Genomic DNA, 12272 nt, shown 5'->3' on the forward strand with positions numbered 1-12272 from the left:
AGGAATCTCTGAGGGCTGTGACTGGGTTCAAACGTGGCATGCTCAGACACGAACGCAGTTACACACCACTGCACTGTGTCCTGAACCAGGCATGGCTAAACTTGGCCCTCCAGCTGTTTTGGGACTACAATTCCCATCAACCCTGACCACTGGTCCTGTTAGCTAGGGATGATGGGAGTTGTAGTCCCAAAACAGCTGCAGGGCTGGGTTTTTCTTGTTCTTTCCACCATGTGGTCAAGGAACTGCTACTGCATTTACTTTATTTAAAATATTTCAACCCACCTGTCGTCGCAGTGCAATGCCGCACCGAGAAGCAATAATGAAAAATGTGAACAGGAAAATTAAAGGAGAGGATAAAACCCGCCACAGGAGCAGCAACAACAATAATCGTCAAAATCCAGCCAGGCAGGCAATCCCCTGTAAAAGGCCTGTTGGAATAGGTGGGTTTTCACTGTGCACAGGGGCAATAAAAGAAAATGTTTGCACCAGAAACACTGTTTCCATTTGTCCTCGGGCAAACTTAAGGAAGATCTTCTCCAGCTTGAATTTCTCTGTTGATTGAACTAAGGTGTGGTTCGCTTATTTTTTTATTAGCCTCATACATGGCATTGCTTGAGAATTCTAAGAAACAAACAAACAAGTTCACACATTCATCTTGATCCAAAATTGTGTCCAGTGGTATCTTTTTCTTACTTTGGGGTTTTTGTTTTTAATTTAAAGGCAATACATTAAAAAATGAGCTTTTTGAAATAAAAACAAAGGGTATAGGGTATCACTGTGTTAATTGTTAACAATTACAGTTTTTAAGCTACTGTATTTTGTATAAATGAGATCTAAATTTCATTTTACTTGTCCATGGGAAGTCTACATCTTTCAGCAATCCATACTTATATAGAGCCATGCATGTATCTTTCCAATGCAGCAATATCAGTCTTTTGGCCATAGTAAGGGCATTTACATTGTCCAGTTGTCAAATGCCATATAGTATGTATGTAGTTCAAAATAGTATTGTCCTGACAATTTTAGCTTCTTTCATCATCATATTTATATGATTCACTACTTTCCCCCAAACTTAGTAAGTATAGGACATTATAAAAACATGTGTTTAAAAGAAGCATCATCTTTATTACATCTCCAACAAAATGCTGTCTTCTCCAACAGAAAATACCGGTAATAATATTCGTATAGAAAAGGATTGTAATATTGGTCGTAATATGAGATCCACTGATACATTTGTTATAGAAGTTTTAAAAAAATGATCCCATTGTTGAAGCAATATAAGAACCTCTCATTCTTTATTCCATTCATTTCTTAATATCAAATTGACTTATTTATAATAAATATCTATAAAAAGTAATCATAGTTTTTTTAGTTTTAAATACAGTGGTGCCCCGCTAGACGAAAAACTCGCTAGACGAAAGGCATTCGCTAGCGGAAGGCTGCCCCGCAAGACGAAAAAGTCAATGAGGCTGCCTCGCAAGACGGTGGGAAAAAATTTTTTCCACCGCGAAAACCGCTTTCTGCCTTGGTGCTTCGCAGAACGAATTATTTTCGTCTAGCGAGGTACCACTGTAATTTAACCAGTTCTAGTATTTTGGGTGTCTCAGAAGCTGAAAATGCTTCTGGTCCAAACAAATGTTAAGAAATGTAGCAGTAGATGTTGCCATTGGGTTACATCCAAGAGCTGATGTTTATTTCATAACATGGCGTATGTTAAAAATTCATCTTCATTATCAGTTGATCCAAAGTCAATATGCCCGCTTCAATCCAATTGTATCTGGACACAGATGAAAACCTGCTCTTTGATCTTGGGAACCATCATGAAAAATTTGGTTACAGTATTGTAAGAGGTGCGCAAATATATACTGAACCAACAGCTTTCCATAATAAATAGTTGTATTTATATTCTTGGAGGATATGGGCACACTTGCACAAATGGGCTTGGCTGTCACACAGTCCTTAAATATTTTGTACGCACAAAATGGTACACACAACAGGCATGCTAGTTTAGAAGGCATATTTGAACACTGGAGAAAGAGCTTGAACTTTCCTGTCAATCTCTTCTGTTTTGGGAGAAATGCTATCGTATTCCTGCATTTCTCGGGGAGGGAAAACACAGTATTAGAACGGAATGCCATCATGAGGCTTTTTCTAGTAACTGTCTTAATGCAGGAGAAATGCATCCGTGTGTTTTCCAAGGATGGCCATAAACTCCTGGCCTTAGATTGAGGAGAGGAATTTGTGCCCCTCCAATCATTCCTGGCCATTGACCATACTGATTGGGGCTGATGGAAGTTGGAGTCTGGTCACATCTGAAAGGTCACAGGTTGCTCTTCTCTCTGCCTTTAGATGGAATGGCGGGAAAAGTATATGGCTTACTCTGAGCTCGGACAAGTTAAGCAAGTTGTCAGGGATTCTTTAGCTGTGACTCCTGCATTTCAGAGGGTTGGACTAGATGACCCTCTGCGTCCCTTCCAACTCTACAGTTGTAGAAGCTGGTGTAAGGCAAAATGAGGCTCACTGTATGCTTCTCCCAATTCTGCCTTTTTTTAAAATAAAAAGGGCAAAAGGGTTTTATTTTTGCAAATGTCTGGGAGTCATAATCTCTCCTTATCTAATTATATATTTGTAGCTTCCATCACCATAGCATCACCGTGCCTCTCATGTATTTACAGAGGGAAATAACAATTATGGCTCTGTCTTTTTTACCCTCTGCATGCTCGAAGCCTGAAGCAGGGAAAGCTAGATTACATTATAGGGCTGCTTTTAATTTGTGTGAGTGAGTTTGTCCAAGATTGCTGAATGAAATCTCAGGCTGCATTCCCATCATGCATTTAAAGCACTCTTGATACCCCCTTAAGCAGCCGTGGCTTCCCCCCCAAAGAATCCTGAGGGCTGTAGTTTCTTAAGGGTGATGATAGTTGTTAGGAGAGCCCTAGTCCCAGAGATAACATTTTCGAGAATGTTTAACAATCCCTCTTCACAGGGACCTCTGGAAGTTGCAGCTCTGTGAGGCAAATAAGGTTTCCTAACAGCCATCAGTATCCTTAATGAACTACAGATGCCAGGTTTCTTTGGGGGACACCATGGCTGATGTCCATGGTGAGTTGAGGCTCCAGTACTTTGGCCACCTCATGAGAAGAGAAGACTCCCTGGAAAAGACCCTGATGTTGGGAAAGATTGAAGGCACAAGGAGAAGGGGACGACAGAGGATGAGATGATTGGACAGTGTTCTCAAAGCGACTGCCATGATTTTGGCCAAACTGCGGGAGGCAGTGGAGGATAGGGGTGCCTGGCGTGCTCTGGTCCATGGGGTCACGAAGAGTCGGACACGACTGAACAACAACAACAACATGGCTGATTAAAGTGGTGTCGTTGTGCTTTGACTGTATCATGTGAAATTGGCCTCAGTCTTTAAGCTGGGCTCTTAACTTTGGTTCATGAAGTCTAGTCAAAGCTCATTGGAAGGAGCAGTCTGTGAACCTCTGAAGCTGCCCCATTAGGAGTCAGTCCTTTGCTCCATATAACTCAGTATTGTCTTCTTTTACTTGGCAGCTGCTCTCTAAGGTCTCTCAGCAAAATTATTTCCAAGCGTCAGTCAGCTGGGAACATTTTTATCTGGAGCTGCTGAAGGACTAAATCAGGCACTTTGTGCCATACCCCACAAGTTTCCCAGGAAAACTGGGACACCCTTTTTCTTCCTGCGAGAGTACGACATCAGTTTTGGGCATCATAATCCATTGTCATTATATAACCAAGGAGAGCAAAACTCAGGATTATGCCTTGACATGGGCTAAGCAGATGACTTCCCTGAATGTTGCAGTAGCTCTGTCCTTAGTTTAGAAGGCGTTACAGTTTGACCAGGCATAGATGTCGCAGAAGTCAGAGCTAAAATGACAGCGGCGCTTCACTAAGCGTGCGTTCTACAATCCACATCAATACCATGACATAACAAAGCTGCTCTTTGTCCCTTTGCAACAACAAGTAGTGTCTGACAATAGCAAGTAGTCGCTTGCCATTATTTGTTCTGTTCCCTCAGAAACATGTCATCACTGATCAGTCAAAGCAACATTAGTGTACCAGAACAAAACCACAGCACTCCATTAGGCCAATCTGATATATGCACCTGTCTTCTGTTACCCAATAAAATTAGGATGTACAGTTCCCAGGATAGACTGAAGGGCCGAGAGATTAAACTACCTAATTGCAAACAACCATTTTAAGGCAAACATGCTCTGGGAATCAAAGTCTGGGCATCAAACAAACAATTCTGTGTTCATATTCACATTCACTGTGCAAAGCAATAACAATGCACCGTGGTCCTTCGGTGCAAATGTTTGTTTTTGTTTTTTCCAGAATTTTAAAATGCTTTGCAAGAAGACACATGAGAGTAGATTCTCCAGGAAGAGTGGGTTAAGAGCACACACAGTATGCTGTGGCCCCTAGACTAGTTTAGCTTCTGTGACAGCCCACTTCAGCAAATATATGCAGTAGATTGAGAAGGGACGTATACATATAGTCAAGGCTCAATGGGGAGAGAATAAAATATAATTGGAAAGCAAGGAAAACTTGCCTATGTTAATGTGAATGCAATACACAGGATGAAACTTTTGCAGTACCATCAACCAACCTTTGTCACCTTCCTATTTGCCCAGGCATTTTAGATCAGCCTTCCATATGTTCTGGATTAGCGATCCCATCAGCCCTAACCAATGTGGCCAATAGTTTGGACTGATGGGTGTGGTGGTCCAAAACATCATGAGGATACCAAATTATGGGAGGCCAGTTTATATACCGTATTTTTCGCTCCATAGAACGCACCGGACCATAGGGCGCACCTCATTTTTAGAGGAGGAAACAAGGGAAAAAATATTTTTCTGGTTTTCCTCCTCTAAAAGCCCTTTTTGTGTCCCCCCCCCCGAGGATCAGCTAGGTTTGGCAGCTTTTTTTGCAAAGGGGGAAAAGCAAAGCTCCTTTTGCAAAGGGGGAAAAGCAAAGAGGAAAAGCCCCATTTTTATGAGGTTTAACTCACATTTCTGAAAAATCTTAAGGAAAGGGAGCCATTTCTACAGTTTCCAGACAGATAATCTAATCAGCCAGTCACATGTCCTGGGGAAACAAACAACCTCCCTCTGCAGCACATTCAACAAAGGAGGGTGGGGCTGAAAGGGAGCCGGGACTCTTATCTCTCTCCCGATCTCTTGCTGATCAGCTGCTGAGCGGGGTCCTTTCAACACTCCCTTTTCTCTTTGTAAAATAGAAAGCATGATCCTCTTTTGGCCCCTGGGCAATTCAGCTCCAGGGACCACCATTCGCTCCATAAGACGCACAGGCATTTCCCCTTACTTTTTAGGAGGAAAAAAGTGCGTCTTATGGAGCAAAAAATACGGTAATTTTGGGGATTTATGTACAATTATGCTCTTTAGTTTTAGGTGCAAAGAGCTGCATGTGAGGCTTTGTTCAAACAATGTATGTCAGCAGTTCTTACCACTAGCATCCATCTATCTTGGGAGGCAATGGAGGAGATGAAGGCATCCAGTTGTACTGATGCAGGCGTACCATGACATTTCTTCTCTCTATGCTCCTCCCAGCAGTAATTTCTCCTCTGGTCATTGCCGTGGATACATGATCCATCTCCAGGCACTGCAGCCTTCTCCCAGGGATTCCCCAACAGCGGGGTTGATGTTGCCAGCCTTTGTGTCTCATTTGCAGGCATCTTTGTAATGCAGAATTGGTCTGCCAATGGGCCTGATGCGTGAAGCAGTGTAGAACACCGCCTTGGGGATCCTGCCATCTTTCATTCTGTGGACATGACCAAATTTATTTTATATTTACATTTAACCACATAATAAAGTTCTGAGTGGTTTGCAATATTGATAAAAAAGAATTAAAATACAGCTATCAGGCATCAAATGTATCTCTCCTACAGTGGCAACTGCTTCAGCAAAACAGCAAACAAAATCATAGGTGATGACTTGACTTTCTCCTTTCTTCTTCTAAGTACCTTGTTTTTCCTTTTGTTGGTGGTAATAGCTACTGTAGGTTGCCAACATCAGTGGAATAACAGTAGCAATTTGAACTTTGGGTTGCATCAATGCTTCCTGCAAGAGTTGGGAGATGAGTGATGGCTCCTGTTTCCTTGGAACATTGAAGCAGTGCTGCTCCCGAGACAGCCTGACATTTCACAGGCCCATTATGACAGCCATTATTGTTGCTCTGCCAAGTTCTATAATTCATATATATTTAGAAGGGAGCCTATAAACTCTCTGGTCCAATCTGCTCCCTGGATACCTTGTACCTAAAATCATTCAGGGCAGATGTTTATCTGGATTTTTCTATGGTACTATACCCATGTCAGAGGATGGAAACCAGTATGCAGTTGTGCAATGAGCATGCTCTAGAGTTACTGACACCTTTGACTGCACTTTTCTAATACACAGATCACTTTGCTGAACTTAATTGTAACCATCCTCAGAGCAACTCTGTGCAGACCATGAATTAATATTTCTGTTTTACTATTAGGGCATAGTATGTGCAATAGAAAGAAAGAGGCAGCTACCCAGGCAGGACAGAGCTGATCAGGTTCTAACTCATATCTCCTAATTCCAATGCCCGAAATTATCTACTAGTCTTGATACTTGGAAATAAGATTGGCCCATCTCACAGGGCTGTAGTAGATGTGTTGTTTTATATTCTGTAAATTGCCACGTACGTCAATAGCACTATATCTTTCTATGGACATAAAATGGTAATGCTGTCATCATGCTGCAGATCACATAGCTGCCTGTTGGCGGCCACACCAACTGCAGCATGGCAAATGGAAGGTGGGTGAGGAAGGAAGCCGTTTGAGTGGCAGACGGCCAATGTGAACGGTTTAACAGCTTGAACACGCCTGCAGCAAGGTTTAGTGGAGGCAGGGAGGCATTTCACACGCCGATTTGGCAAGCTTCGCTGTGAAGCAGCTCCCCCTCTTTTAAAAGGGCTTGGCACTTGGGGTGAGCTGTGAAGGGATGGGTAGATGTAAAGGTAAGAGGCTTTGGTCATGACAGTTGGCAAAGCGGTAAGTAGGGTTGGTTTAGTATCCCCTATCAGCAATGTAGGTGAAGCAGTGTGAAGATGTGAATGGTGCTGTGTTCTAAACAACTGAGCCTCTTGGGCTTGCCGATCAGAAGGTCAGCAGTTCATATCCATTGCTCTGTCCCAGCTCTTACAGCAGGGTAAGCTCCCATTGTTCTGTCCCATCTTCTGCTAACCTAGCAGTTCAAAAGCGTACCAGTGCAAGTAGATAAATAGGTACCACTGTGGCGGGAAGGTAAACAGTGTTTCCGTGCACTCTGGCTTCCGTCACAGTTTCCTGTTGCGCCAGAAGCAGTTTAGTCATGCTGGCCACATGAACCGGAAAGCTGTCTGTGGACAAACACTGTCTCCCTTGGCCTGAAAGGGAGATGAGCACCCCATAGTCGCCGTTGACTAGACTTAACCGTCCAAGGGTCCTTTACTTTTTAATTACTTTTTAGGTGAAGCAGTATATAAACTGCTAAGTATTATTAGGCAAGTATGAAGAGCTGTTGGCTGTGGGTTACCTGTTCATGTGAGCTACAGGCCTCCCTTTCTTCTCAGGGCATGCAAGCCTCTCTTTCTTCACTGGTTCTTATCAGTGCTGTTGGGAAGGAAGCAAGGCAGGGACTGCTACCTGCTTTCTTTGAATCTTCTTTACTGAGGGCTTTGCAAACATTTAATTAATTGGACAAACAGAAAGGTCTGAGGGAACACTTTCTTACATGCAAATCAGTGATAATGGAAAACAAAAGGAAGTGAGCCACCGTAGACCAGTGACAGTTCTTATCTCTGACCCTTCTGATAGAGAAATTGGAAGCTTTAAAAATTAACCAGAGTTCAATCAATACATGAGCAAGAATATTGCTAGCATTTGTTACAAATGCATGCTTTTTAAGTTTGTTTATTGGTTGGGGTTTTTAACCCCGGAACTGGAATGAACAATTGATGTCACTGAGCTGAGCTCTTAAGTATGGAAATATTTTGTTAGTAGCTATCTGCCTGTCGATAGAAATTTCAGGTGAATGGTCCCAGCCATGTGTCAAAGCTGCCTAGTAGCCTTAAACACTTAGCAACTCAACAATTAATGATTCATTTAAAAGATCTCAAATTTAAGTGAGCAGAAAGTTTACTAATAGGCCAATTAACAGCTTCCAATACCATCACATCCCAAAGTAGCTCAGAAGCGAATGACAGTACTACCTAGCAATCCTCCACACCATTTATGAGCTCCCATTGCTCTGTCCCAGCTCCTGCCAACCTAGCAGTTCGAAAGCACACCAGTGCAAGTAGATAAATAGGTAAACGGCATTTCCGTGCGCTCTGGCTTCTGTCACAGTATTCCGTTGCACCAGTAGTGGTTGCCACTATGCTGGCCACATGACCCGGGAAGCTGTCTGTGGACAAACACCGGCTCCCTCAGCCTGAAAGCCAGATGAGCGCCTCAACCCCATAGTCGCCTTTGACTGGACTTAACCGTCCAGGGGTCCTTTACCTTTACCTAGAACCTAAAGGCCAGAAAGCCCTCTCACAGTTTCTGATACGAAACCATTGTGAGGTGTGTGTTTTTTTTATTACAATCAAGCGGTGTATAAATTTTATGAAATAAATAAAATTCATTTTCATTTCTCCCCTCTTTTAAAAGGCTGATCACTAATATAATAATAATAATAATAATAATAATAATAATAATAATAATAATAATAATAATAATAATAATAATTTATTATTTATACCCCGCCCATCTGGCCGGGTCTCCCCAGCCACTCTGGGCGGCCTCCAACAAATATCAAAATACAATACAGAGTCACAAATTAAAAACTTCCCTAAACAGGGCTGCCTTTAGGTGTTTTCTGAATGTCAGGTAGTTGTTTATTCCCTTGACTTCTGACGGGAGGGCGTTCCACAGGGCGGGCGCCACTACCGAGAAGGCCCTCTGCCTGGTTCCCTATAGTTTTGCTTCTCGCAGTGAGGGAACCGCCAGAAGGCCCTCGGCGCTGGATCTCAGTGTCCGGGCTGAATGATGGGGGTGGAGACGCTCCTTCAGGTATACAGGACCGAGGCCGTTTAGGGCTTTAAAGGTCAACACCAACACTTTGAATTGTGCTCGGAAACGTACTGGGAGCCAATGCAGATCTCTCAGGACCGGTGTTATGTGGTCCCGGCGGCCACTCCCAGTCACCAGTCTAGCTGCCGCATTCTGGATTAATTGCAGTTTCCGGGTCACCTTCAAAGGTAGCCCCACGTAGAGCGCATTGCAGTAGTCCAAGCGGGAGATAACCAGAGCATGCACCACTCTGACAAGACAGTCTGCGGGCAGGTAGGGTCTCAGCCTGCGTACCAGATGGAGCTGGTAGACAGCCGCCCTGGACACAGAATTAACCTGCGCTTCCATGGACAGCTGTGAGTCCAAAATGACTCCCAGGCTGCGCACCTGGTCCTTCAGGGGCACAGTTACCCCATTCAGGACCAGGGAGTCCCCCACACCCGCCCGCCTCCTGTCCCCCAAAAACAGTACTTCTGTCTTGTCAGGATTCAACCTCAATCTGTTAGCCGCCATCCATCCTCCAACAGCCTCCAGGCACTCACACAGGACCTTCACCGCCTTCACTGGTCCTGATTTAAAAGAGAGGTAGAGCTGGGTGTCATCTGCATATTGATGAACACCCAACCCAAACCCCCTGATGATCTCTCCCAGCGGCTTCATATAGATATTAAAAAGCATGGGGGAGAGGACAGAACCCTGAGGCACCCCACAAGTGAGAGCCCAGGGGTCTGAACACTCATCCCCCACCACCACTTTCTGAACACGGCCCAGGAGGAAAGAGCGGAACCACTGTATAACAGTGCCCCCAGCTCCCAACCCCTCTAGCCGGTCCAGAAGGATGTTATGGTCGATGGTGTCAAAGGCCGCTGAGAGATCCAGCAGAACCAGGAAACAGCTCTCACCTTTGTCCCTAGCCCGCCGGAGATCATCAACCAGCGCGACCAAGGCGGTTTCAGTCCCATGGTGAGGCCTGAATCCTGATTGAGTAAATGCTTCCCCCTTGGAGCCAGCAGTGCCTATCATAATCTGTTCATGAGCCTTGTACTATTTGCCCTGAAGGAGGTGCAACGAGTAAAGGCAACAGCCCAGATATAAAAGCAAGTGTTCTTGTTGGGGTGTTATTAGATGCCAGGAGGGGGTATTGGATATTATTCTGACTTCCTCATGTTCAGCAGAGTGCCATCCCTTTTGCAGCTTAAAAGGGAAGCTTAGATTGGCTAGTTTTAGCCTTTGAGTTTAAGTAATCCAGGATGCTTTAAGGTAGATGGGATTTCCCCTTTCTCCCCCATAAATCAAGAATCACACAAACAGGGTTGTAAAAGGTAAAAATAACATTTGCGCACTCAGAATATTTCTTGAAGAGCAACAGATAAAGAAGCTTTATTCAGGCAGGCTTAAAATGGTAATTCAGTTACAAAGACATGCAGGCATCTCCCCCTACCCCTTACACACATGTGACCCTGTATACACGGGGCGACAGGAAATCATTAATTCAATTCAAACCCAGAAATGGCGAGAGAGAGAGCTGGAGAGTTCTCGGGGCTTGGGAGGAGACCTTCCCTGGAGCCCAAAGAGAATGTCCGTGAGGGTGGAGGAAGCCCCAAAGAGACCAGAGGCACAGTGGAGCTTTGTTTAAGCTGCTCAGCCTCCCCGCCTAACAGCTGATGTTTGGGATAGCGCAGCAGTAGTCACTGTTTCCCCAAGCATCCGCCAGACTCCTGCCAGCCCCAGAGCTTCAATTCAAGTTGTGGTCCTTTTTGCTACAGTATTTTTGGTGTGGAATGAAGAGAGAACATAAGAGAAGGCATTGAAAGGGTGCTTAGAAGGTGCTCCCCAATTTGCGCAATTTCACTTATGTCTGTGGGGGCCCAGAATGTAACCCCTGCTCAAGTGGGGAGTCACCTGCACTTAAGTCTAGTTTAAAAATGGAGTCTGAACTCAGACTGCAGGTGTTCTCACATTGCTGGTGTGTGAGAGTGGAAAAAGCAGAAAGAAGGGCAAGGAGGAGGATATGTAGCTTATCCCTCTTCCTGTCAGGGCACAATGGGAGTGTGTCTCAGAGTTCTCTCTAGCAAATTTACATGAAAAACTCTGTGACCTTTAGTTCCTAACATGTGCCTATCTAGGAAAACAATAATAGCTGTTTTGACCGCATTTAAATATCCCCCAGTTCTGGCCCCAGGTAGCCTGGTTAGGTGACAGCAATGGCTGTACATCACTTGAAAACATCACTGAATGATTCTCAGCTGAATGCAGAAACTGTTTGAAGGAATCTGAAGTGTTGCGGAAATTCTCTCTTTGATGACTCAGCTGTGGTGATAGTTTGTGTTGTTGCAGCTGTTGTGAGGGGAAGATCCATGTATGGACTCTTCTCAAACTCCTTGTCCCTACGGCCTTTGCTGTCCCTCTACCGGATCAGGGGGATCTAGTGAAGGGGTGCGCCAGGGATTCCTTACTCTTGCAAATAGAGCTCCACACTTTCACCACCACAAGGGAGACGGTAAAACATCTGTTTTTGTGGACGAAAATCCCCTCATGACAGCTGGCTATTAATCTATGAGCCAATCATGAGAATAATGTTGTCACATAGATCAAATGAAACAAAGAGCCATTGCTCATTTGCTATGGTAATTCATGGAAATGTACGCACATTTTAACATTTGCCTGTCACCTGGCTCTGAGTCCGAGATAAAATATACATGACAAGCTATACATATTGTAAAACTGGCAAGTATTATTCTAAGTAGGCTGGGAAGAAACTAGGGGTGCTTGAGGATTTTGACTTCTTTGAATTTTGAAGTGAAGTAAAATCCCCTTGAACTAATGTGTGGATCAAAACCTAATTAACCTTCAGGCTTCACCATTCCCAGAATTTTGCGATACAGCTCTCTACTGAAAAGTAGAGGAACAGTGGAAGGAGTTGGGTATGTTTAGCCTGGAAAAGAGGACACTGAGGAGAGAGATGAATGCCACCTTCAAATATCTAAAGGGCTTTCACATGGAAGATGGTGCAGGCTTGTATTCTCCTGCTCCAGAGGCTAGGGACCGAACCAATAGATTCAAATCACAAGAAAGGAAATTACGACTAAACACCAGGAAGAACTTTCTGACAGTAAGAGCTGTTTGACAGCGGTATGGACTCCCTCGGAAGGTGGTGGACTCTCCTTCC

Source organism: Lacerta agilis, chromosome 2 (genome assembly GCF_009819535.1).
Source record: "Lacerta agilis isolate rLacAgi1 chromosome 2, rLacAgi1.pri, whole genome shotgun sequence".
NCBI lineage: Eukaryota > Metazoa > Chordata > Lepidosauria > Squamata > Lacertidae > Lacerta > Lacerta agilis.